At 52.1% G+C, this 26,086-nt stretch overlaps 1 protein-coding gene across 1 annotated transcript in view; it reads left to right on the top strand.

Moving 5' to 3' along the window:
* The first annotated feature begins 4,965 nt into the window (after window positions 1-4,965).
* The window catches only part of PAQR5 (progestin and adipoQ receptor family member 5), an 85,597-nt gene continuing 64,476 nt past the window's right edge, over window positions 4,966-26,086 (top strand). Inside the window, exon 1 of the mRNA XM_066276018.1 lies at window positions 4,966-5,123. The gene's annotated coding sequence lies outside the window, so the exon portion shown is untranslated. The remainder of the gene's footprint in view (window positions 5,124-26,086) is intronic.

Raw genomic sequence — 26,086 nt, 5'->3', positions numbered from 1 at the left:
TGGTACTCAGGAACTGAGAGAGAGAGAGAGAGAGAGAGAGAGAGCGCGAGCTGGGGTCAAAGTGGGGGGTCTCTGGGTTCACTGGGGCAGTCAAGACTCTGCAGGGGCAACCCTTAAAGGCTGTTCGCTCTGGAGGAGATGCAGCAGCTTCAGGCTGAGAGCAGAGGCTGGAGGCTGCGCAGGGAGGCACCTTCCTTCCCACTCCTCCAGTGTGTGCAGCGGCCACGGCGAACAGAGGGGGATTAAGGTCGGTTGGGGCCCCGGGCGCTGAAGAAAATATTGGGCCCCTTACATTAGAATAAAGTATAAGTTGGGGTTTTGCGGGCCCTTCAGAAGTCGGGGCCCAGGGCGCGCGCCCGGTGCACCTGCCGTTAAATCAGCCTCTGACAGTGAAGGATACGGAGGCTGGAAGAGGAAGAAACCCAGGAAAGTCTTGCGTCTCCTGCACTGGATGGCCCAGAATTCAGGCAGGAAGTGCAACTGCAGTTGCTGCAGGGGAAATCCACCACCATCGCTCTATGCTGAAGCAGCCAAGCCAGGCTGCCCTTGCTCTGCACACATTTCTTTGTATGTACAGTCTATTTGTTGTGTGCTGAGTCCAACCCAGGGTACTGTGGGTCAGGACGATAAGGACACAGATGTGACCGTGGCCCTCTAGATGCCCCAAGAGTCAGGCAGCTGAGGAAGTTGGACTACCTTGGGGTCTCCACGCTGGCTGCACATCAGAATTGCCTGGGGAACTTTAAAAAGTCCTGGCCCCACCTCCAGAGATTCAGATTGAATTGGTGACTGATGCTGGCATCAGCCAGGACTGAGAACCACTGGAGCAGGTATTATATTTTCTTGTTAGAAGCAGAGACCCTCTGAGGCTGGTAAGAGAAAACAGAGGTTACTGTGGGGCGGCAATGGTGCCTGCAGGGGAGGGTGAGCTAACCCCCCTTCATAATCTCTATGTGTGCCCTTTCCCTAGCCACCCAAATAAACCCTCTGCCCAAATAAAACTGCATTTCTCTGCAAATATAGCTTCAAGACCAGTCCCCTAGCTCTTCTTCCTTTGCAAGCATGGGACTACCCACGCCCCTTGTGTAGAGGACTGTGCCCCCACCCCATCTACTGTAAGGATACTGCCTTGGGCCTGGGAAGCTGGCGTCTGAACCAGAGGCGGCCCCTGGATACCGCAGGTCTGCTGGTCCCACTCATGGCATCTGTTTCCTGTTGAGCATCTTTACTATTTAGGTCAAATGACCCTGAAGGCCGTCTGGATCCCCTGGTTCTTAATGGATACTAGCACTGGCAGAGCTGGGGCTTCCTTCAGGGACCTGAGATGCTGGGCCTTCAGGGTCTCTCCCTGGGGGGGCAGGGGTCTAAACCTAAACATGGCCATTTGGCCTAGCCCTGGCCAATGTGAGTCCCAAACAATGTGAGCCCACCAAGGAGGAGGTCAGCCTCCTCCCCTTCTAGCGCCTCCCTTCTCCACACACACTCTTCAAGGGCTAGCCTTTCATGCTCCACCTCCCTCAAGCCTTCTGAGGACAGGATCCGCATCTGGGGAGGCACTGTCCCCCAGCCCCCACTTCAGGGGCCTTTGCCCTCTGGACAGAATGTGCTCTCTGCACAGAATGCAAAGCTTTGTTGCTCCCTGGCAAAGGGTTGCTAGAGCCTGGGCATCAGAGGAGGGGCTGGGGCATGGGAGGTGAGTGAGCAAGCCACTGCAAGCCAGGAAACTTCCAGAGCCACCAGATGCTGGAAGAAACAGTCTCCTATGGAAACCTGGAAGGGAATGGCTCTGCGGACACCAGGATTTGGGACTCACAGCATCCAGTACTGTGAGAGAGTATGTTTTTGTTTAAGCCACTACATCGGTACTAATTTGTTACTGCAGCCCTAGAACCTAATCATGCCTGTGACTGTGAGTCCAGGCATAGCGGCTGAAAGGGAAGCTCTCGGAGAAGTTCCCATCAACCACATGTCCTTCTCAAACAGCCATGTCTTCCTTTGTACACTGAGGCCAATACTTCCAGCCCCGATGGGATGATGGCTGGGCACGGGCCTGGCCAGAAGGGCAGTTCCAACTGTGTAGGTGAGGTGATGGTTCTAGGTCAGACCTGGCACCTCTGCCAGCCTCAGTTTTCTCATCTACAAAGTGGGGTAGTAAACCCTGTCCTGATGACTCCAAGACAGAGGAGACAACAAGAGGGAGAGGACCCATCTGTTAAATTAGGGTTGGATGCTGAAGGGCCAGGAATGCATGAGGGATGTGAGTCCTGCTATTAAGTGGGGCTGACAGCCCCTTTTGTACTGTCTGTTCCTGCTGTCAGTCAAGGTATTTTGAACAAAAAAGACAGCCTGAGCCCACCGAGGAGGAGGTGGTCAGCCCCATAACGGTACCTGGTCAGGACAGTAACTTCTGATACTGTGCTGTTCACCCTGGCCACCTACTTCCCAGGGAGGGCAGAGGCAGGGATGGGAGATTCCGAGTCATATGGATGAGGCAGGACTATTCTCCCAAAAATGGTATTTAAATTACATTTAAAGGTGTCCAAAGGGGATGTGACATTTATGACTGGCATTCTCCTTTCTTCCTGTTCTTCATGGATCCCTCTGACCATCTGCAGACCCCCCACCTTTGTGTGGTCCATCCACCCGTTGCCATGAGAGGCATGCAGGGCCCAACCCAGTGTGTCAGTTCCACTAATGTTTACTGAGGCCCTGAAGGAAACACCAAAACCCCAAATGTTAAATTCACTCAGCACTCTACAGTCTACAGAGCACTTCCAAATGCATTCTATGGCTCCTGTGATAACCCTGAAAGAAAAAAAGTTATAATTCCCACTCTGTAGATAAAGAAACCAAGGGTCAGTGAAGAGAAACAACTGCTCAAAGCCATTTGAATATTGGTTGCCTGATTCCTGGTGCTCGTTCCCTGTCACCTCCCTGCCTTCCTGACCTGTCATCTGCTGCTTCATTGGGTAATTTGGGGCCTGTGCCTCTCTGGGAATATTTTGTGCCCATACCTCCCTAACTGACATGGCCTCAAAATTCCTCCAAGCACCTTCCCTTCTGCTCATTCCCACCTCTGCACCTTGGCTTAACTCCTTCTCCCAACTAGAATGCTTCTGCCAGTCATTGGAACATCTCCCAGTCCTTCCTGTGCTTCATTCAGATTTCCCTGGGCTGCACAGAAGGCCCCGACCCTGCCCCTGCCAGGCTCCCTCCCTCCCATTCTCCTGCTCTGCCCTCTCTGTGTGCTCACCATCCACAGCAGCCTCTCCTGCTTAATCATTCAGCTAGGTTTTACTCTCCCTAAGAGCAGAGCTGGGTGTCTGTGGCACCTGCCAACCAGGTGTTCAGCCAGGACGTGCTGATAGGTTCATAGGTAATCCACCGATCACCTCCCTTTAGGTTGGGAGCTTCTTTATATTCCCTCTTTAGTTTCCCAAGGGGCACACAAAGGGCCTGCAGTGGGCCGGAGTCTGGTGAGGCACTGTCCGCCTGTCACTTTGCTGGGGAGCGGGGTACATGCCTATGCTGTGTGTGCTGCAGCTTCAGCAGGGTGGGAATGAGGCCAGCACTAGGCTTTGAACATCTTAACTCCTCTTTTGCCTCCTGAGTTCATCACTGTCACAGGCATCAAAAGACATCAAAAAGCATACAACCTCTTGTCTTCCCTATTCAAAGGACTTCATATCTAATATTTCAGTTAGCCTGCAACACCCTTGGGAAAGCAAAGGGAGGATTATTAATGAGGGACTTGCCTAAGGCCACTCTGAATTCAGCACAAGCAAGAACCAATATCCATTCCCCCAATGCCAGCCATTCTTAACCTCTGCTCTGCACAGGATGACTGCCTACCTGTTTGTACTCCCTCAGTCACTTTCCCTTCAAGAACTTAAGTCTGCGGGGACACGCTAATCTAGACTGAGGGTCTCAAATGTGTGTGTCCCCCCCCACACACCATTTACAAGATGTGCTGCCACAGAAAACCTTATAAAGCAACATGCCCAATAGCACAGTTTGGGATCCATAAAAAGGGCCTTAGAGATAATCAACTGAAAATGGGGAAACTGATGCCCAGAAAGGGAAAGAGACTCATCCGAAGTCACAGAACTAAATGGAGGCCTCTGGACTCCAGATTTAATGCTCCTTCCACTGTGTGCACTTAGCAAATGCTGCAAAGCAGGGAGCAAAAGGAGCTCGGGGGGCTGAGGAAAGGGGCTGTGATGTCCCCCTACCCCCACCGCACACCACTTCAGGCTGGGAGCTTTTGTCCAAGAGGTGGATTTTCCAGAGTTGTCTGGGAGGGTAAAGGATGGGGGCAGGAAGTAGCTGCAACCTGTTCCTTTGGCACCTGTGAGCAGCCACAAAGTTTGGGTCTCAGACACCAAACGTTTCTTTGTCCTCTGTGTCCCTTCAACTCTTATCTCTGTGCTTATTGAGTGGCAGAGGCCCAGGCCCAGCACCTTCCAGGACCTGGCAAATGGAAACTTGGGAGAAAGGGTGAGGGGTGGGAGAGCAACACCTTCCTCACCCCCCCCCCAACTTAACGAACTTCTTGGCCCCTCCACGACCAAAACAGCCAGGAGCCTCTCCCCCTGGAGAAGAGGACATATGGGGTGTGGCTGTGGGGACCCAGTTTGTTTTGCTTTTTTTTTTTCCTTCCCGGTGCTCCACCCCATGCATTCTTCTGAAGGGCATGCTCAGGGGCCTAGCCCTCAAGGAGGCCTCAGGCTTCCAACCATTGGCCCCTGGGAGTGGGGGTGGGCATGAGGGCGCAGAGGGGTAAGGGACCCGATGCGCACCCCCGGGCACAGGACTTTGGTCACACCCAGCCTAACGAGTGGTGGGGCTACCCTTTGGCGGTCACCGAGTCCAGCGCCCGTGCTGGCCGGTTAAATACAAGCCCCGCGACGGGAGGGTGCCCCCTGCCCGCGGCTCCTCCCCCGGCCTCCCGCCCTGCCAGCCCCGCCCCGCGCGGGAGGGGATCGTGGGCTGGCCCGCCGGGGTAGGCGCGCCGACCGGCCGGGCCAGGTGCAGCGCCCGCGTGTCTAGGGGCCGCTACGCCCAAAGCAGCGCCGGGGTCCGCGCGCCCTCTCAGCTGGACTCCCGTGACCCTCGGAACTCAGGTAACCGAGGGCGGGACTCCTCGCCGTGCCGCCACGGGCCCCCGCGCTCGCGCCCTCCCGGGTGCTGGTCCACGCGCAGCTGACCCCGCGGCCGCCCGCATGCTCCCTGGGGCCCGCGAGCCGCTCCGAGGGCGGGTCTTGAAAAGTTCGCGCCGGACGGCTGTTCGCGGGGCGGTAGGGAAATAGCCCCGTTCCCCGCAAGTCCCCCGTCTGCCTCCTGCTGCTGGGAGCTGGGGCCGCCGTGGGGCGGCCGCGCGGGTGCACAGGATCCACCCTGAAATCGGTTGAGTTTTTGCCTTCTCACTTTTCCCATCTCTCATTCCTCCGAGCCTTTGCAGCCCTCCCCGCGCCGCCCAATCCCTTGAAAAAATCTTTGGATGGGGACTGCAGAGTTGGCGATGTCTTAAGGGATGTTTACATTTGTGCTTCCCGCCTCCTCGGGCCAGATACACGCTGGGACACCCGGCTGAATGAGCCGGTGAGGGTGAGGCGGCGGCCCTTGGCCCAGGGGCGTCAGTCTGGGCCCTGTTGAAATGGGTGCCCAGCCAAGGGGCGTCCTGGCTTCTGTCCTGGCTTGTTTAGGCCACAGCCCTGGCTGGGCATCCTTGGCTCTCCCAGTACTTTTCAAGCCCCAGTGAGTTGAGCAAATCAGAAAGGGTGGCCTGCACCTGCTTCGACCTAGGGCTCAGTAACTCTTGCTGATTTGAACAGAAGGGGCTTCCTGCAGCCTGGACTGTGAGGAGGGTTCTGCTCAGGGTAAGGATGAGGACCTAAGGTGCCCCTTCCCACCAGAACCAGAGAGAACAGGTTGGGGGAAGTCAGTAGGTCAGAGTGGAGCTAACATGGACACATCTCATTTCATTTTACCCCCACAAGAAACCGGTGCCCTAAGTAGGTCTTATTTCATGGTGGAAGAGGGGGAAAGGAGGCTCCAAAAAAGTGAAGCAGTTTGCTCAGAAAAAGTGGTGAACCTGGACCTCAAACCAGTCTTCTAGAACCAGGGGGTTGCTTCTCGACATCTTTGCTGGCCCCTGACTCAGCAGGGGTTGGTTTCTTCTCTCTTTCCCTTGAGGTTCCTGCTCTGAAAGGGGCAGACCAGAGAAAAGGACCTCCAAGAAGAAATGTAATCTGGTCTGGAAGCTTCTCCAAGAGAGAATCTGCTCCTTGCTAAACTAAGAACTGCAGGAGGGCAGGGCCCTGCTTTGTTCACGGTCAGTAGCCAGAGTACCAGGAACAAAGGTGCTCAACAGGAACGGAATGAATTAGCCTGAAACAGCAGAGGTTGTGTCCCAGCTGATGGCTCTCTGACCCCGGTGAGCAGAAGAAAGGGCACTCTGAAAAGCTGGACAGAAAGGTGCCGTCACCACCATCAATGGCCTTACCCACGCATTTGAGGCAGTTTGGCATTTTTTAAACCAGTGAACACCTCTATAATCCCAGGTAGTTTTCCAGGCAGACAGGCTTTGGCTTCACCCACAGTCCACTCCTTGTCAGGCCGGGGAGAAGCAGAGGGAGGTGGGTTACATGCCCAGCTCGGTCTGCCCTGGATTTTGTTCCACCTCCACCCAAGTCTCACCCATCCCTCCAGGAAATCTTACTTGGAAGTGCTAATCTTCATTGCCTCCTCCCTCTCCTTACCATTCCATGGGGCAACCATAGACATAGGGAAGAGAACTTGCTTTGCTGGGCCTTCATTTCCTGACCTGTACAATGGGGACAACAGAATCAATATGGTTGTATGGGAGAGTGGGTGGCCCAAATGGTTCTATAAACTACAGAGTAAACCATAGTTATCTCACGTGTGTGCATGTCAGCCTGACCTGCCCAGGTGGGCTATACATTTCTCTGGGAAGTGACCATGCATCTTGGAATCCCTCAGAGAGCTGATCTCATCCTGAGCACACAGTAGGTTCACAGGACATAGTTATTGATCAAAAACAGTCTCTGCAGGATGAGAAGATACTAAAATTGGTGGGGAAAGGGAAAGCTTTTGATCCCCTTTCCCTTTCTCCATGTAAGGATAGGGGACAGGCTACCACAGTGGTCCCCAACCTTTTTTGGGCCACGGACCGGTTTAATGTCAGAAAATATTTTCATGGACTGGCCTTTAGGGTGGGACGGATAAATGTATCATATGACCGAGACAAGCGTTAAGAGTGAGTCTTAGACGGATGTAACAGAGGGAATCTGGTCATTTTTTAAAAATAAAACATCGTTCAGACTTAAATATAAGTAAAGCGGAAATAATGTAAGTTATTTATTCTTTCTCTGTGGACCGGTACCAAATGGCCCACGGACCGCTACCGGTCCGTGGCCCGGGGGTTGGGGACCACTGGGCTACCATATAGGGAGGGTCCAGGAGGAGGGTCATGAGTGGTGTGAGAGCCCCTGGAGGTGCGTATGGTCATCGTCTTGTTTATCCAAGGCCATGGTCAAGTGGGGTGTCCACAGTGGGCCCTGGAATATTTTCCATGGCAGTGCCCTGAAGACTGAGGCCCTGCCAGGAACCCATACCACCTGGACTCCTCAGCAGACCGCAGTGTCTGCTTGGTCCCAGGACAGATCAGGACCCCCAGAGTCGGTCAGTTCTGTCCCCTAGAGGAAGCCACTGAGGGCGTAGCTGGGATTTAAGCCATACATCAACATTGCCCCTCCCTCCCAGCTTTCCCTGTTCCTACTGCTGGTTTCTGAGTCTTAAAAGCTTTAAACCCAGAATTTCCCTGCTGGAGTCAGCCTTAGAGATTATATCCCTACACGCCCTCCCTGCTTCATTTTTCATGGTACTTATCACCATCTAGCATCTTGTACATTTCACTTTTTTCTCTTGTTTATTGTCTGTTGTCCCTGTTAAAATATTAGCTCTGCGAGGGCAGGGCTTTCTGTCTGTTTTATTCACTGTTCTGTCCCCAGGGATCAGAGCAGGGCCGGGTCTGTAGTGGGTGCTTGGTTAATACATGTTGAATAAGTGGTACGTCCAGCCTGCCCTTCCTAACGGTACAGATGGGAGACTGAGGCCGGAGATGAGAAGTGACCTGTTGAAAGCAGCGCTAGAACTTTTCTTGATTGGACTCCAACTAATTCAAGGCTGGCTCCCTGTCCCCTGCACCAGATTGCTAAGGGTGCTTCAAGCCAGCTGTCTCTAGTCTCTCAGAGGGACAGCTCTTAGGCTGAACAGACGGCCACCCACACAGGGCAAGTTTGAGAGCCAGGGAGCAGTGCTCTGGATCAGACCCCCATTCTGAAAAGAAACCTCCCAGCGCTGTCCACTAAAAGCGGGCAATTCCTCTGTTAGTGGTAGAAAATGCGCCCTCTCCAGGCCACCTTTTAAAGGGCACCGGAGAACACAGGAAGACCAAAGCCAAGTCCCCGCCACTTTGCGGAGGCAGGTTGAGTGTCAGATCACCTGGGCCAGGGAATAGTAAACCTGTCTGAGAAGGTTTAACCAGACATGTGGGCTAGGAAGAGTGAGGACATTACTCTGCCAAGGCCCTGGGAAGGCTTGGGGCTCTGAGACCTCACTTAGGAATTTGATAAGGGTGGTTCCCTTGGGAACTGTCTATGGCATAGAAGATATGGGAGAAACATCCACATACACCAAGCAACCTCAGCTCCCCACCCCTTCAGCAAAGGCATATGATCTGTGTTCTAAGGCGAAACTCTGGGGCCCTGTGGAGTTGATTGGAGGGGAAGAGACTGGTGGCAATGGGACTTCCTGAAGATGCTACTGCAGGAGCATAGATGGGAGATGGGGTCCCTGGAGGCATTTCCCCTCCTCCGCTCCCAGGAAGTATAGACCCTGCCTTCTTTCCTGATTGCTTGGAGGGAGGAGGGCTGCATTTGTAATAATATACTACTCACAAAAATTAGGGGATATTTCAAAATGAATATGAAGTGATAAAAAGAAGCATTTCATTTTTTTAATCAAACAAGAACATCACAAAGCAAACACAAGTCAAGGAAAGTTGTTTGATTATGCAAATGAGATGCAAAACCAACTTTTATTTCATTGGTGAAAATGCACTATACAAAAGGCTGAAAGTACTGGCGTATCTGCATCTTCCCTGATCCCCTAATTTTTGTGAGCAGTGTAGTAATAAACATTCAGTAACTATTAGCTGAGTGCCAGGCCCTGTTCTGAGCACTTTACATGTATTAGTAAATTCAGTGGTTGGCAAACTCATTAGTCAACAGAGCCAAATATAAACAGTACAACGATTGAAATTTCTTCTAAGAGCCAAATTTTTTTAATTTAAACTATATAGGTAGATATATTCCTTATCGAGGTAGTGCCTGCACATGGTTTTTTGTGGAAGAGCCACACTCAAGGGGCCAAAGAGCCACATGTGGCTCACGAGCCGCGGTTTGCCAACCAGGGTATTAGTTGACCTTTATAATTACCCCTCAAGGTTGAAACTATGTCTTCTTCATTTTACAGATAGGGAAACTGAGCCTTAGAAAGGTGGCATAACTTTGCCCAAGATGACACTTGTAGGGGTAGGGGGCACCAGAATTAGCCAGGACAGTCTGGCTCTAGACTCTGCATTCTTAGCCTCCATGTCCTGCTGCCTCAATCAACCAGGTAGACCACACAGGTAGGACAGAGGGCCCGGAGGCCTGGTGGTCGGCACACCCCTCACAGGGGATGCAGCTGCCATGCCGGTCCACACAGCAGATCCATGGGGAGCTTTGACTTTTCCCCCAAGCCCTGCTATCGACCCCCAAATCCTTTTCCATTGTTATTATGGTTTGCCAAATTAAGAGTTGGAATGCAGCTGAGACTTGATTTTGGGTGCAGAGACTCCAGAAGTTGGGCTTTGAAGGATTTGTAGGAGTTTACCAGCTTGTTGGAAAAATTAGAGAGGAAGGGCACAGGGCACATGGAAGGAACAATAATAATTTTTAGCCTAAAGAAATAAATTTGTAATGTAACTCCTATGTCTGAAGCCACTGTAGTTTCCCTCTTCCGATCCATGCCCCCCTCACCAACCATTCCCTGTGGACTCCCTTCCTCTAAAGAGGGTGAGGCCTTGACCTGAGACATAGCCCAAGCGTTTCTGTCCCGACCTTCTTTTTATCACTACCATCACTACAAGTCCGGTGGCTTTCCGCAGCAGTGCATGGAAAAGTACGCCTGTTGTGACATGATGTGAGTCAGTCCTTTATAAATAATGGGGTTGCACAGTCAGCTCTGATGGTTGGACCTGTGCCCTAGTGTTTGGCCCATGGTTGGAGACATGGTGTTAGTTCCTGGGAAAAAGGACAAAGGTGACTCGAGATGTTATTTTGAAATGATGTAGGATGGCGGTGAGGAGCCAGCAGGTATGAGAGATACAGTCATTTTTGGCATCTAGGAAAAAAGAGTGTCCCCCCAAAGCAGTAATCTAAAGTGTAGTTCCCATGCCCTGTTCTCTGAGCCAGGGTTTACCTTATAGAGTTGTGCTCACTTCTGGCCTTGACACCAGGCTGGGATCACCCCAGTTATGTCTGTGGGGACTTAAGTAGCAAATTTTGCCTAAGCCTCAAACAGGCATTTTACCTAGACACATCATAGCCCCTTAAGACCTTCTTTTTCTTTGGTTGTTGGGGAGCCTTTTGGCTGGGCTGACCTTGGTGGGGTTCATTTGGAACCTGCTGGAGGCACAGAGCCTGGCCATCATGGGCTTCTAGATGCCATGGTCCCAAATTCAACTACTCTGCCAGCTTGCATCGGTCATTGAGTTGGCCACTGAACTCTTTTTTTCTTTTCTTTTCTTTACAGAGACAGAGAGAGAGTCAGAGAGAGGGATAGACAGGGACAGACAGACAGGAACGAAGAGAGGAGAAGCATCAATCATTAGTTTTTCATTGCGCTTTGCAACACCTTAGTTGTTCATTGATTGCTTTCTCATATGTGCCTTGACCACGGGCCTTCAGCAAGTAACCCCTTGCTTGAGCCAGCGACCTTGGGCTCAAGCTGGTGAGCTTTTGCTCAAACCAGATGAGCCCACACTCAAGCTGGTGACCTCGGGGTCTCGAACCTGGGTCTTCCACATCCCAGTCCAACACTCTATCCACTGCGCCACCGCCTGGTCAGGCGGCTACTGAACTCTCGAGAGCAGAGGGTTGGTGTAGCTGGTGGGGAGTGCTAGATTCTAATTCTGACACTAAAGTTGACTTTAGCTCTGTCCCTTCCTAGACCTCAGTTTTCTCATCTGTAAAAGAGATATCTTGCCCTGGCCAGTTAGCTCAGCGGTAGAGCGTCCGCCTGGCGTGCGGGGGACCCAGGTTCAATTCCCAGCCAGGGCACATAGGAGAAGCGCCCATTTGCTTCTCCACCCCCCCCTTCCTCTCTGTCTCTCTCTTCCCCTCCCGCAGCCAAGGCTCCATTGGAGCAAAAATGGCCCGGGCGCTGGGGATGGCTCCTTGGCCTCTGCCCCAGGTGCTAGAGTGGCTCTGGTCGCAGCAGAGCGACGCCCCGGAGGGGCAGAGCATCGCCCCCTGGTGGGCAGAGCATCGCCCCTGGTGGGCGTGCCGGGTGGATCCCGGTCGGGCGCATGCGGGAGTCTGTCTGACTGTCTCTCCCCGTTTCCAGCTTCAGAAAAATACAAAAAAAAAAAAAAAAGATATCTTGGCTTAAATCAGGAATGACTAACGTGTTAGACTGGATACTGCTTTGTTGCGGGGGCTGTCCTGAGCACTGTAGGGTGTTTAGCAGTATCCCTGGCCTCTGTCCACCAGATGTCAGTGGCACTACCTCTCACTTTCTTCTTTTTTTTTTTTTTTTTAATTTATATTTTTTTACAGAGACAGAGAGTGAGTCAGAGAGAGGGATAGACAGGGACAGACAGACAGGAACGGAGAGAGATGAGAAGCATCAATCATCAGTTTTTCATTGGGACTCCTTAGTTGTTCATTGATTGCTTTCTCATATGTGCCTTGACCACGGGCCTTCAGCAGACCGAGGAACCCCTTGCTGGAACCAGTGACCTTCGGTTCAAGCTGGTGGGCTTTTTGCTCAAACCAGATGAGCTTGCGCTCAAGCTGGTGACCTCTGGGTCTCGAACCTGGGTCCTTCCGCATCCTAGTCCGACGCTCTATCCACTGCGCCACCGCCCGGTCAGGCTCTCACTTTCTTCTTTACAACCAAAAATTTCTCCAGACAATGCCGGATGTCCCCTGGGGGCAAATGGTCCCTGGTTGAGACCACTGGGTGTGATGATCCCTAGATACCCTCCCAGGGGTTACTCTTAGGACACAGTTTTCTCTTTCCAACCCCTGTTCTATAAATGTGGACTGTGTGTGAATTTGTGGGTATGGACGGGGGGAGGGGGCTACAAGGGCTTATTGGTGAGAACAGGGAAGACTCCGGCCTGCCAGGCTTCTTGCTAAGAGCCAAGGCCAAGTTGTCTGCTTCCAGACCTTGCGTTACATGGGAAGGTGGGGCAGGGGCTGCAGGCCTGTGGTCGGCCACGCACTAAGGTCAGCAGCCTTCCAGCCAGTGACTAATCATCTCTGTGTGCTCAGAAGACTTGGCTTCTCCATAGTCCTCTCTCTCACTGTCCTCAGAGGGGACACAGGAAGTGAATCAGTCCATCCTTTGCACGGAAGAGGGAGAGGACAGAGCAGGGTGGTGTTAGTTAGACACAAGGGCCATGCACGCCTGCCCTGACCCAGCCCTGCTTTCATCTTGTTTATTCCTCCCAAGTAAGCTGTTTGTTATCTTTGTCTGTGGGAGTCCCTTCCGACCTTGTTGCTTAATAGAAAGACAAACATTTGTCTTCTCCAGGGGTAGGAAGCGGTCTGTCGATGAATCTTGGATGTAAATCACTGTTCTAGGGACAGCAGGCTTTGAGCTTTGGGTAGTATTAATCCGAAATAATTGATTTGGGTTATTCATTCTAATAGTCCTTATAGACTGCTTTAGACTGCGGGCTAGATGCTGGGGAAGGAGCGGTGAGTTAGACATAGTCCCTGCCTACACAGACCTTCAGTCTGGGAGGACACGATGTCATTCTGTAACTGCCAGGTACTATGCGCGTGTGCGCACCTGCGCGGAGGAGGTCTGGTCAGCGCCACCCCGCGTGTGCTGTAGGGAACTTGGGATGCGTGGATAGGGTTTGGTGAGGTGGTGGTGGCATACAGAGGTTTTCAACACAAAGAAGCAGGTATAGGTTTTGGTTTTGCATTATTTCATTGTAGTAAAATATACCTAACATAAACTTTGCTATTTTTATCATTTTAAAGTATATGCTTTAGTGCCTTTAAGTGCATTCACATTGTTCTACAACCATGACCACCATCCAACTGTGGAACTCTTTTCACTTTACAAACCTGAAACTCTAAATGCGAAGTCCCTCTCCCCTCCTCCCCCCAGCCCCTAGCAATCCCCGTTCTGCTTTCTGTCCCCATGAATGTGACTACTCTAGGTACCTAGATACCTCATATAAGTAGAACCATACAGCACTGGCCATTCGTCTGCGGCTTCTTTCACTTAGCACGGTGCTTTGAGGTTCATCTGTGTTGTAGTGTACATCAGAATGGCCTTCCTTTTTAAGGAAGGCTGAATGATATCCCACTGTGTGGCTAGACTACATTTTGTTTAGCCATTTATCTGTTGATGGACACTTGGGATGCTTCTACCTCTGGCTGTTGTGAGTAGTGCCGCTATGAACATTAATGAGCAAACATCTATTTGAGTCCCTACCTTCAGTTCTTCTGGGCATATAGACAGAAGTAGGAACACTAGATCCTACGATAATTTACATTTAATTTTTTTAGGAACTGCCATACTGTTGAGGAAGAATGTTTGAGTAGATTTTAAGGCTGAGCATGAGCTCTCCAGGTGTCTAAGTAGAAGAAGGGGAGGAGAAGAGTCAGGAGAGGGGAGCTAAGAGGAGCGGAAGGAAGAGGAGGGGGGGAAGGGAGGACCTAAAATGTGGCGTGAAGCTCGTGGCACAGTGGTGTTTGTGACTAGTGGCAAGGCCACGGAGGGCTACAGTATGAAGGGCCTTGGACCAGGCTAGGGAACTTAGTCTCCACACTGAGACAGGGAGAAGCACTGAAGGGGTTTTTAACAGGAAATAATACATCTACTTGTCATCTTAGAAGGACATAGCTGAGATTGATATCACAGGTCGACCGGGAGGAAAAGAGGCTTAAGGCAAGAACCAAGTGAGAGAAAACTGGGTAACACCGAAGCCGCGTCGTGGGGTGTGTGGAGGGAGCGGCTCTGAAGGCTGGGTGTGCCACACAGGGTGCCCAGGTTTCTGGGTTGGCAGCTGGGTGAGTGGTGGGTAAGCCAACAGGAGAGGCGGCTGGTTTGACAAGAGGGTGAGGCAATAAGCTTGGGCCCAGCTGGTTTGGAGGGGCCCCTGGAACCACCTGGGCGGAGATGAGGGTTTGAGGGGTGTCAGTGCTGTGCAGAGCACGATGCTGCAGCAGAGAGAGAACGGCTTGTCACGGGCAAAGGAAAGGAAAGGAAAGGACTGCTGTTGGACGGCATAGAGGACCCGGCAGAGTGGATCCAGGACCCGGGGAGACATCTGCTCAGGACGGGTCGGTCACTGCCCTCAGCATCTTATATCAATCCACACCTTTGTGCTGCCAAGCTCAAGGTTCTGGGCTTGAAACTAGAGATAGAGAGATAAACATGAGCCAGTGACTTTATTTATTCACCCATGAAGCTTAGAAAATGAAACTTGGCCAGCATCCTTGCACAGTTAAATATTCAGTCATGATTGTGATGGGTGATATGCAGGAGAAAGAGTGTGTTGTGAAAGTGTGTCACGGGGACATGATTTAGTCTGGGGAAGAGTTTTATACCATTGCACTATGGAAGTTTGGGGCCAGGCAACTTTTTGCAGTGGGGCTGTCCTTGTGCATTGTAGGACATTCAGCAGCATGCCTGCTTTTTACCCACTAGATGCTAGTAGCTACACACGCTCCCACCCCAATTGTGAAACAAAAAAGGTCTAAAAGTCTCCAGATGTCAAATGTCCCCTGGGAGGCAAAGTCACCCTCCATTGAGATTCATGGGTCTAAGAGGTCAGAAAGGTTTCTTGAGGAAATTATGTTCATCTGAATTCTAGAAGACAGACAGGCGTTAAGATAAAGCAGGTATGGAGAATGGAGGAGAGTATTCAGGGCACAGACGTGTGCAAAGGCCCTGAGATGGGAAAGAACATGAGGAAGACCAGCGAGGAGGTGGTAGAGGCAATGAAGAGGCACCCAGCTGGTGAGCAGTGGTGGAGGGGGAGAAGCAGACAGACTAGGGACACTCAGGAAGGAGCACAGGCGAGAAGGCCTCCCAGGGGTAGAGGATGAAACTGGCTGGAAGCTGGTGAGTTAGGTCTTGATTATGTTGGGTTAGAGATCCGGGCAGACACCCACGTGGGACCCTGAGCTGAGAAGCGAGGTCTGGGCTGAAAATGTGGATTTGGGAGCTTCATACACATAGAAGGTGAGTGAAGCCCTGGGGTGGACGAGCCAGGGAGTGCGTGTGGACCAAGAGGAGAAGAGCAGAGAGGAGGCCTGGAGTGAACTCCATGAGCGCCACGTTTGAGGAGTGAGGAGGAGAGCCTGCAGAGACCGGAGGAGTTCCCAGAGAAGGTGCAGAGGAGCCCAGATTGTGTGGTGCCCTGGAACAGTATCCAGGGAGGAGAGCCTAGCCTGCCGTGATGTCTCTGGAGCCAGAGCAAGTAAAATGAGGACTGGGAAGCAGCCACTGGACTTACCAGTCCACGCTATGGAAGAGGTCAGGTGGAGCTAGCTGAGGAATGGGGCAGGAGGGAAGCTGGATATCAGAAAGGGAAGTGGGTTAGGAAGGGCTTTTCTTTCTTTCTTTTTTTTTATCTTGCTTGCCCCCCCCACATACCTTTTTCTTTCTTAGAAAAGAAATATATACATAGTTCAGAATTCAAAAACAGTGAAGATTTCAATGTGAGAAGTCTTCACCCTAGTTCCCTTGGCCTCCCGATATCCCCCCCCCTTTGGAGGCACCTTCACCAGTTTCTTCCAGATTCTTCCAGAGATACTTCATGCATGATTAGTAAACACATAAATAGAGTCCTTCCCCCTCACGGTATCACACTACATACAGCCTTTTGCTCTATTTGTTCTTTTCCCAGTTAGCAACCTTGAGATGCTTCCAGATCAGTACATAGAGGCTTCATTCTTGTTTACAGCTAAATAATATTCCAGTACTACATAGATGTCATTCATCTAACTTGTCTCGTGGTTTTTTGGACATCACAAACAGTGTCCTACTGAATTACCTGTGCTTTAGTTATTTTGAAGTGTAAGTAGGTGCATATGGGATAAGGTCCAGGAAGTGGAATTGATGGGTAAGAATTATGTGAGTTTATATTTTGAAAGATATCAGCAAATTGCTCTCCACAGGATTGCTGAGAATGTGTACTCTTACCAGCCATGTATGAGTTTGCTCATTTATCCACACCCTCCGATGTACAGAGTTTCCCAAACTTACTGATACTTATCAATCTAGAAGACAAAAATAATTTCTCAGTATTGTTTCTTTTTAAGCGAGAGAGAGAGAGAGGGACACATAGGAAGGAAGAGAGATGAGAAGCATCAACTCATAGTTGAGGTAGCTTAATTCATTAATTACTTTCCCATATGTGTCTAGCCAAGCCAGTGACCCCTTACTCAAGCCAGCGACCTTGAGGTCATGTCTATGATCCCACACTCAAGCCGGTGAGCCCGCACTGAAGCTGGATAAGCCTGCATTCATGCCAGATAAGCCCTCACGCGAGCCAGTGACCTCTGAGTTTTGAACCTGGGACCTCATCATCCCAGACCAATGCTCTATCCACTGTGCTGCCACCTGGTCAGGCTCTCAATGTAGGTTTAATTTGTACTTTTCTTGCTGTGAATCAGATTGAACGTGATTTCATAGAGATAAGAGCCATTTCTATTTCCTTTTCTATGAACCATCTATGCATATGTTTTGTCCGTTTTCTATCAGGTTGTTGGCCTTTTTCTTATTGAATGGGAGGTAGTCTTTATGTATCTGGGTCTTTTGTTTAGCATATAAATTATAAGTGGTTCTCCTGCTACCTCCAGTTTATCAAGGAGGTTTTGGCTGTTGCAACTCTTTTTTTTTTTTTTTTAAGAATTATAAATGTGCCTGATCAAGTGGTGGCGCAGTGGATAGAGTGTCGGACTGGGATGCGTGGAACCCAGGTTCAAAACCCCAAGGTTGCCAGCTTGAGTGTGGGCTTATCGGCTTGAGCATGGGCTCACCAGCTTGAGCGTGAGGTTGCTGGCTTGAGCATGGGATCATAGACATGACCCCATGGTCTCTGGCTCAAGCCCAAAGGTTGCTGGCTTGAATCCCAAGGTCACTAGCTTGAGCAAGGGGTCACTCGCTCTGCTATAGCCCCTCAGTCAAGGCACATATGAGTAAGCAATCATTGAACAACTAAGGTGCCACAACGAAGAATCGATGCTTCTCATCTCTCTCTCTTTCGGTCTGTCTGTCCCTAACTGTCCCTCTCTCTGACTCTCTGTCTCTGTCAATAAATAAATAAATAAATAAATGATTAAAAAAAAAGAATTATGAACGCTGGCCCATGCTGGATGGGTGGGTCAGTGGATAGAGTATTGCCCCAGAGCACCGAGGTCATGGGTTGGATTCCCGGTCAGATAATACTCAAGAAACAGCCAGTGAGTACAGAACTAAATAAAACAACTAAGTGGAATAGTGAGTTGATGCTTCTCTCTTTCCCTTTCACCCCCCTCAAATCAATGGGAAAAAAATTTCTTTAAAGAATTATGAATACTGATGGGAGGAGTTCACTAAAGAGGGTGGTCCCTGGCACAAAGGTCCCTGAGGAACCATGGGGACATTCCAGATCGGGCAGGCTGGGAAACACCTCCACTGTTGTAGCAGGCAGAAGCAAGGGAGGAGGGTGCTGGTGCCAGGGTGTTGGTGGCCACACCGAGTTGAGGGAGTGAAGGCTGATAGCTGAGTTTATCCGTGGATGGGGCTGTGTTAAGGAGGTATCAAAGAGTTTGAGGGGCAGAAGAATTACTCTGTTAGCAAGAGAGTGTTTGGATTAATGAACTCTTAAAGCTGAGCTAGTTGAAGGGAAGTGAATGAATGTATGTTCTATGTTCGCTTGGATTCTATCTGTCTGTTTGACACCCATTAATCACAGGGCCAAACCAACGGCTAAAGTTGTTTACATCTCCCCTACTGTCCATAGCCCATACTCTGAACCACCTCCTTATCTCACTGTCCCACACCAAGTCAACATTTCCCCTCCCCTAAACCAGCCCTACGGGGACAATTGAGATATCAGGGACCCCTGGACAGGCACAGAGTATGAGCGTCAGTAAACCTCAGGTCCCAGTCAGGCCCAGAACTGTCACAGTGGGAGTGGTTGAATAAGCAGCTCTTAGCGCCATCACGGGAAGCTCTCAGGGCAGGCTTCCTACAGGAGGTGGGCTTCCTACAGGAGGTGGGCTGGAGAGGAGGCGAGGCCTCACGGTGAGAACACAGGACCACAGGCTGGAAGGCAGGGGAGTGCATGTGTGGGTGGGGTGGAGAGGCAATGATCAGAACAGAATCTTTGGGGGGGGCAAGGAGGAATTTGCCTATTCTAATAATGTTGGCTTAGAGTCCCATCCTATGTGCTATAAATCAACAAGTCACCAAAAGTTCACAAATGCATGTATACAATTGGTAATGACTCATGCTACCTTGTGATTTCTCTTTTATTGTTGCCTAGAAAGTTATTTACCTTCTTGAAAGTGGGAGCTGGGGAAAATAATCTCACATTCAGCAGGTGCCTACCAACTTCTTGTGAACTCTGACCTGGGCCCCATGCTGTGGGTCTTACAGGTGTGTGGCAGGAAAGACATCACGTAGCGATCCTCCAGGACAGCCCCAGGTGCCACTGCAGAGGAGCCAGGAAAGCCAGCTGGGCTGTGGTGGGCAGAGAAGACTTCTTGAAAGAGGAAGAGCTCAAGCAGACAGTGTGTCTGGGAAAGGTGGCCCAGGGGGAGGGGAGGGAAGCAAGGTCCAGTAAGGAGGCCCCTTGTTTCCGGTGTTCCGCTGGCATTTCCCTGGGGGAGCGTAGCATCCGGTCTCCTGGTGACAGGAGGATGGTGACGGTCATTCTGGAGCAACATGCAAGCCGCTAAGATGCAAAGAGAGAAGAGGCAGCGAAGCCCCTTTGGGCTCTGTCATTGTGGGGGATCTCGGCTAGCACCAGAGCCCGGGGCGGGGCAGACTCAAGCTAGATGGGAGAGGTTGGACCCAGTGAGCTGGCATTTCTCTAAAGGACTGTGAAGCTTTGAGAACCTCCAGTGGGGTTATTGCCCCCCCCAGGACCCCTCCGTTGCCCCCAGGGAACAGGTGTTTCCCCAGATCAGGGAGTCCTCCTTGTGAAAGGGGGAGGGGCGGCCTCTGTGAGAAGGGCGTGAGGAGGGGATGTGTCCTTGTTTGAAACATGGGCCTCAATAGTTTATTTCTTGAATGTTTGTGGTACATATCTTCTCTAGAACCTGCCCGATGGTTTTTTAAAAAAAATGCAAATGATAAAAAAAAAAAAAAGGAAATTGTGTGAAGGAGGAAGGAGGATGAAACCTTTGGCTTAACCATGAGGCTGGGGGAAGGAGGCAGGAGGAAGGGAAAGCTCCACTGCCCCTCCCCCTCCCTCTCCGTCCTCCCTCTTCCTCCCTTCCCCCTCCCCCTCCCTCTCCTTCCTCCCTCTTCCCCCCCTCCCCTCCCTCTCCATCCTCCCTCTTCCCCCCTCCCCCCTCCCCTCCTTCTCCATTCTCCCTCTTCCCTCCTCCCCCTTCCCCTCCCTCTCCATCCTCCCTCTTCCCCCCCTCCCCCTCCCTCTCTGTCCTCCCTCTTCCCCCCTCCCCCTCCCCCTCCCTCTCTGTCCTCCCTCTTCCCCCCTCCCCCTCCCCCTCCCTCTCCATCCTCCCTCTTCCCCCCTCCCCCTCCCTCTCTGTCCTCCCTCTTCCTCCCTCCCCCCTCCCCTTCCCTCTCTGTCCTCCCTCTTCCCCCCTCCCCCCTCCCCCTCCCTCTCCATCCTCCCTCTTCCCCCCTCCCCCCTCCCCTCCTTTCCTAGTCTGGTTTGGTTTCATCTTCATCATCCTCCCAGGGAAATTTCTTCGAGTCCCACAGACGCACAGCTAATGGAATGTTGCTTTTCAAGACCGGGGCTTCAGGACTTAGGCCAGGCCCAGCTTGCTGTGTGACCCTGAGCAGGCCACCCAGCATCTCTGGGCCTGGGTTTCACACCTGGCTTCTCTTCTGGAAGCATCAGGTTTGTCTTTGAGGTGCCTTTTAGGCTCCTCCTAACAAACAAGTCTTTGCTCGTCATCTTCAAGATGTCTCTAAGGGCCTGAAGATAGCAGAAGAGGAGTCAGAAGTCGGTTCCCGTGGTCTAGGGGTTGGGCTCCTGCAGGCCCGGGAGGGGGAGGCGCACAACCTGGGCGGCCCTCTGCCCAGCCTGCCTGGTGTGCTGCGCACACCTCTCATTGTCTGCAAGCCTCAGATTTTACTTTCAAAGGGAAAGAGCCTCTCCTGATACAGTGGGCCCATTCCAGTCAAGATGGCTTTGCCTGGGCTCCAGCTTCAGTCCCAGTGTCCTGCTGGCGTGAGGAGCCTGGGGCCAGCTCTGCTCGCTGGGGCATTAAATGATTCCTGCTCTAGGGGGTTCACAGCTGGTGGTGCCCAGCCATAGCTTCTGCATTGTTTATCGAGTGCCTGTGGGTTCTGGGTCGGTATTGCCATATTCATTTTCTCATGCTGGGATGGGGAAACTGAGGCACGGGAAGGCCATGCAGCTTGCACACTTACCTGGGCCACCCGGTTAGATCTGAACCAGGTCTTCAGACTCCCTGCCCAGGGCTCTCCTCCCACAAACTCTTTATGATGCGCCCTCACACACTGGTTCTCTGCTCCCCACTCTGCCCCTCCCACTCCAATTTACCTCCCGGAGTGCCGACTGCTGCCAGTCACTGTGGAAATGAACTCACTTGGCTCAGGTAGGAAGACCTGGGCCTCTGTGTGAAAAATGAGAGGGAAAAAAATTTCCTCTAACAATTTCAGCGAATTGCCGTGACACCTCCCTTCTCCCCAAAGTACCAGTATGTTCCTGAGGCAACTTCCTTGAAGGCCCAAAGAAATGAATCTGTAATGGTGAAGTTTTCAGCCTCAGGGTGTTGGGGTGGCCTTTGATTCATACTGCTGAGGTGACCGCTCTTCCACCTCCTTATACAAATGCTAAGCCCAGTGTGCCATTCCTGGGCCAGGAAATACAGAGACCTATGTTCATGCATGTCCCCACCCACCTCTGTGCTTCCTACTTCTCAGTGCTTTGTGCACACTGCAGGGACACATGTTTGGGAGAGGCGTTTTAACCATGAAAATAGGTTTTTTCCCCATCTCACTTTTCATATAGAGACCTGGCTTTCCCTCCCTGTACAAAGTGAAACATTCTCCACAGTTACCAGTGGCTGTTGGGACTTGGAGGGCAGGAAGGGATGACCAGGACAGCTGCAGACGGAGTCCCCACCCCCACCCACACGCTGCCTCTCTTGGGTTCGGGGTGGACCTCAGGGCAGGGGTGCAAGGCCAGTCTGGAGCCTGAGGGCAGTCTGGCAGTGGAGGCGAATGGAAGACAGACAGGCGACACTGTTTCCACCTTCCTGAGCTCTGGCTGCACCTTTCTGAGTTCTTGGGGGAGGATTCCGAAGGACCCGTTATTCCCATTCTTCATGGGTTTTTGAATAATGCATTTGCCTCAGCCCTTTAAAAAAGCCTGTGCTTAATAATGCTAGAGTAATGACCTCGTGTCACATTGCAGCCACTGGGCTCTTTTTTTTTTTTTTTCATTTTTTCTGAAGCTGGAAACGGGGAGAGACAGTCAGACAGACTCCCGCATGCGCCCGACCGGGATCCACCCGGCACGCCCACCAGGGGCGATGCTCTGCCCACCAGGGGGCGATAATCTGCCCGTCCTGGGCGTCGCCATGTTGCGACCAGAGCCACTCCAGCGCCTGGGGCAGAGGCCACAGAGCCATCCCCAGCGCCCGGGCCATCCTTGCTCCAATGGAGCCTTGGCTGCGGGAGGGGAAGAGAGAGACAGAGAGGAAAGCGCGGCGGAGGGGTGGAGAAGCAAATGGGCGCTTCTCCTGTGTGCCCTGGCCGGGAATCGAACCCGGGTCCTCCGCACGCTAGGCTGACGCTCTACCGCTGAGCCAACCGGCCAGGGCCAGCCACTGGGCTCTTAATCCACTGCTGCGTTCACATGTGAAATGTGTTTCTTGTGACATTAGGTTTGCAGGAAAAATACCGTCCAAACGAGGAAGAAGGAGAATCAGTTTGCGGCCTACCCTGTGGCCTGTGGCAGGTTTGAGAAGGCGGGTCCTCTGCCTTCACAACATCATTAGGGCAGGTGCCCTGTTGAACACCTACTGCTCCCCCAACCCTCACACATGGGCTCTTGTTAATGCTTGAAATAGGCCAAAGAGGTAGTCACTCTGGAGATGATTAACGTGCTCACCCAGACGCATCTTGTGAAAATTCAGTGGAGTGTGAAATGCCCATTCAGAGCTTGGAATAGACTAACAAGTGAGATTTCAAATCAACACCACCATCCCAGGATTACAGCGGAGGAAAGCGAGGCCTGGACAGACTTGGGGACTCAAAGCCAGGTCACCCTGACTCCAGGCCCAGGCTCTCATGCCACCAATGCGAATAATCGAATAATCGTATGGAAGGGAGGCTTCTGTCTGCCTGAGCTCCTTATTGGCTGTGGGGTCATTTGCCAGTCACACCTCTTTCCACCTGGGCCCTGTGTCCTTCTCTGACCCCCATTGTGCTCTAGCCTGAAGGTTTGGGCACAAGTTCATCCCCTACCCAGTCGACATGACCTTCTTTCTTCTGCTAGTTTGCACCACCCTGGCTGTCCTGACCATTTCCCCCTCACCTGCAGGGTGTGTGTTTTGGATAATAATTATGTGAAATGGCTCACCTAGTAGTTTGATCAGTTAACAACCCCCCAGTCCTGTTGGGTGAAGCTCAGGGTTAATGATTGCCAAGGAGAGCTTCTCAGGAATGTAGAGCCTCTGAGGAGGTAGGTTGCTCTGAACAGCCTGGCCCGGAGGGGAGACGCAGCGGGGGACCCCGAGTCTCGGCTGCTCCGTGTGCCCTCCCCATGCTGTCCTCCCGTCTCTGGTCTCTGTGAGTCCAGCACCAGCAGGCCTCGCTGCTGACCCTCTGCCAGCTTGCTGCCCTTCTCTGGGCCTTTGCTCCAAAATTCCTCTCCCTGGGGCTGCGTTCCCTCGTCCCTGCCAAAGTCAGCCCTCCTGCCTTTGGGATGCACCCCAAGCACTGCCCCCTCCGGAAGCCTTCTCTGACTGCCCCAGCAGACTGGCTGTGCGTCCCCTCTCTGAACTCCTCAAGGCTTTTGAATAAAGTTTTGAGCACTTCCCAGCATGCCTGGCGTTGTGCTTGGTCCCTGGGTCCCCGCAGTGAGCAGGTGCCAGCCAGTAGCCCATGAGGGGGACAGAGATGCCCCAGGGGAAGCTGTGCAGCCTGAGGTATGGCGTTGTGGCGGGTGCCACAGGAGTGCCCAGTGACCTGGGGACAGATGAGAGGTGAGGGGCACTGAAGTCTGACGGCCTTAGGTGGGCACTGGAGGGTGAGTAGAATTTTCCAGGTAGACAAGGAATGAGGGTCAGGGCATGTCGAAGCAGAGGGAGCAGCATGACTTGGGGATCAGATATGAATTCAGCTGTGGGGGTGTCGGGGTCAAGGCCCCCACTTGGGGCTGTCCAGAGGCAGGTGGGCTCTCAGATAAGTCTATCTCCTTCCCTTCTGTTAATCCCTTGCAGTTTTGTTCCTAAGTGCAGCTGTCTTCTCAGAAACAAGGGACTCTCCTCGAGGGCAGCCATTGTTTCCTAAACCGCTCACCAAGGACCTGCGCGCAGCACTGAGGAGGTGTGCAGAGGTGTGGACTGACCGAGGCTCACCGCTTTCAGGACCCATCACGGGACTCCCTTTGTGCCCCGCCCGCACCTGCTTCCCCCCTCCCTGCCGGCTCAGGTCCCTAGCTCCTGTATTGCTGTGCACTTCGGGCCGGAGTGCCTCATCTCCCATGTGGGTTCCAGGGCACGTGAAGTTGCACAATCACAGAAGCTCAGGGCAGCCATTCCAGAACTGGGCTGTGCGTGGGAATCGCCGTTAGAGCTGGATAGCCAGGCTGCACCTGGGGATTCCGATTCAGAAGGCTGAGGTGGGCTCACTTGGTTGGTTCTGTGTTTGCAGCAAGACTTCTAAGTGATACAGATACACGGTTGAGTTTGGGTCTTATTGCCCCTCCCTGTACCCCTAGCTCCCCCCCATACACACAAGGGTCAGCACCCTAGACCCTGCCTGGACATTTTCCAGGTGGGGAGCTCAGTGCTCAGTGCCCAGGGGGCAGCCCCTCCTCACTGGGAACAGGGCCTCTGTGGCTTAAGCTGAAGCCTACCTCCCCAGAGCTCCCACCTGGGGGTCTTGGTTATGGCCTCAGGAACTGCATGGCCTCTCCCAAGTTTCCAGACCTGCTTCCCCATGATGTGGGAAGGCGCCTGTGCCCCCATCTTCACTGGGTCTCTCTCCTTTTCCTCTCCCTATGGTCTGGGCTCTCACAGGCTGACAGCCTTATCTCAGACTTTTAAGTTTCTGATTAGGTTAGGAGCTTGAGACAGAGGAGTAGAGCAAGATCATGCCTACCCCAGCAGTCTGACATTTCCCTGGTCGGGGAAGGGAATCCCAACAGTCAGGACCTGCATTTACCTTCCATCAGCCTGGCAGGGACTTCACCCTTTCCCAACCTGGGGACGGGACCTGCCTGCTGTACCCACCCTCCAGGCCAGCGAGCCCTAGCACAGGTGCCCTGGTCCTCATTCTGCAGGGCTCAGTGGCAGGTCAGCTCTGGGGAGGGGCTGTTTTTACCTTGGCCTAGACTCCCAGTGGTCTCACAGCTGGCTGCGATTTGCAGTCCCCTGGGCTCCTCCTCCCACCCTGACCTTCGGAGGGCCTAACTTACCATGGCTATAGTGGGCCTGGGGAAACAGTGTATTGTGAAGTTCCCCAAGGAGTCAAGGTACATAGAGTTAAGGACCCCAGGCTGGATACCCGGCAGCCACCATCCAGCTCTGAGAATGCACAGAAATAGTTATACTGGAGGAAAATAACCCAGGCCGTCTGACTCCGTATAGCACATTGTACTAGAGTAAATCTTTTTTTTTTCTTTCTGAAGCTGGAAATGGGGAGAGACAGACTCCCGCATGCGCCTGACCGGGATCCACCCAGCACGCCCACCAGGGGCGATGCTCTGCCCACCAGGGGGCGATGCTCTGCCCCTCCAGGGCGTCGCTTTGCCACGACCAGAGCCACTCTAGCGCCTGGGGTAGAGGCCAAGGAGCCATCCCCAGCGCCCTGGCCATCCTTGCTCCAATGGAGCCTTGGCTGCGGGAGGGGAAGAGAGAGACAGAGAGGAAGGAGGGGGGGGTGGAGAAGCAGATGGGAATCTAACCCGGGTCCCCCGCATCCCAGGCCGACGCTCTACCACTGAGCCAAACGGCCAGGGCCAAACCTTTTTATTTTAGAAACAGGTATTTAAAATTTTTAAATCAGTAAAACCGAATATTTAACAATTGTTAGATACAAAAATGCATAACAGCTTAGAATCTCAAATAAATGTAAATTTATAAAACTAGACATTATAATTCTGATCTATATTAGCAAATAAACAAAAGTGAAAGTATTCAAAACATTAAAATACATGCTTCAAAAACATCAAGTTCAGTCATGAAAAATTAAAGAGGAGATATCTGAGCCCTTTTAAAGTAGACTCTTAAATTCAAAGGACATTGACAATATCATCATGTCACAAGTATGTTTTCTCCTATAAATTTTCTAGAAAAAGCTTTTCCTGACTCTACACTAGCTG

The sequence above is a fragment of the Saccopteryx bilineata genome, chromosome 4, assembly GCF_036850765.1.
Source record: "Saccopteryx bilineata isolate mSacBil1 chromosome 4, mSacBil1_pri_phased_curated, whole genome shotgun sequence".
Classification (NCBI taxonomy): domain Eukaryota; kingdom Metazoa; phylum Chordata; class Mammalia; order Chiroptera; family Emballonuridae; genus Saccopteryx; species Saccopteryx bilineata.
This window is presented reverse-complemented; position numbering and strand designations above follow the sequence as displayed.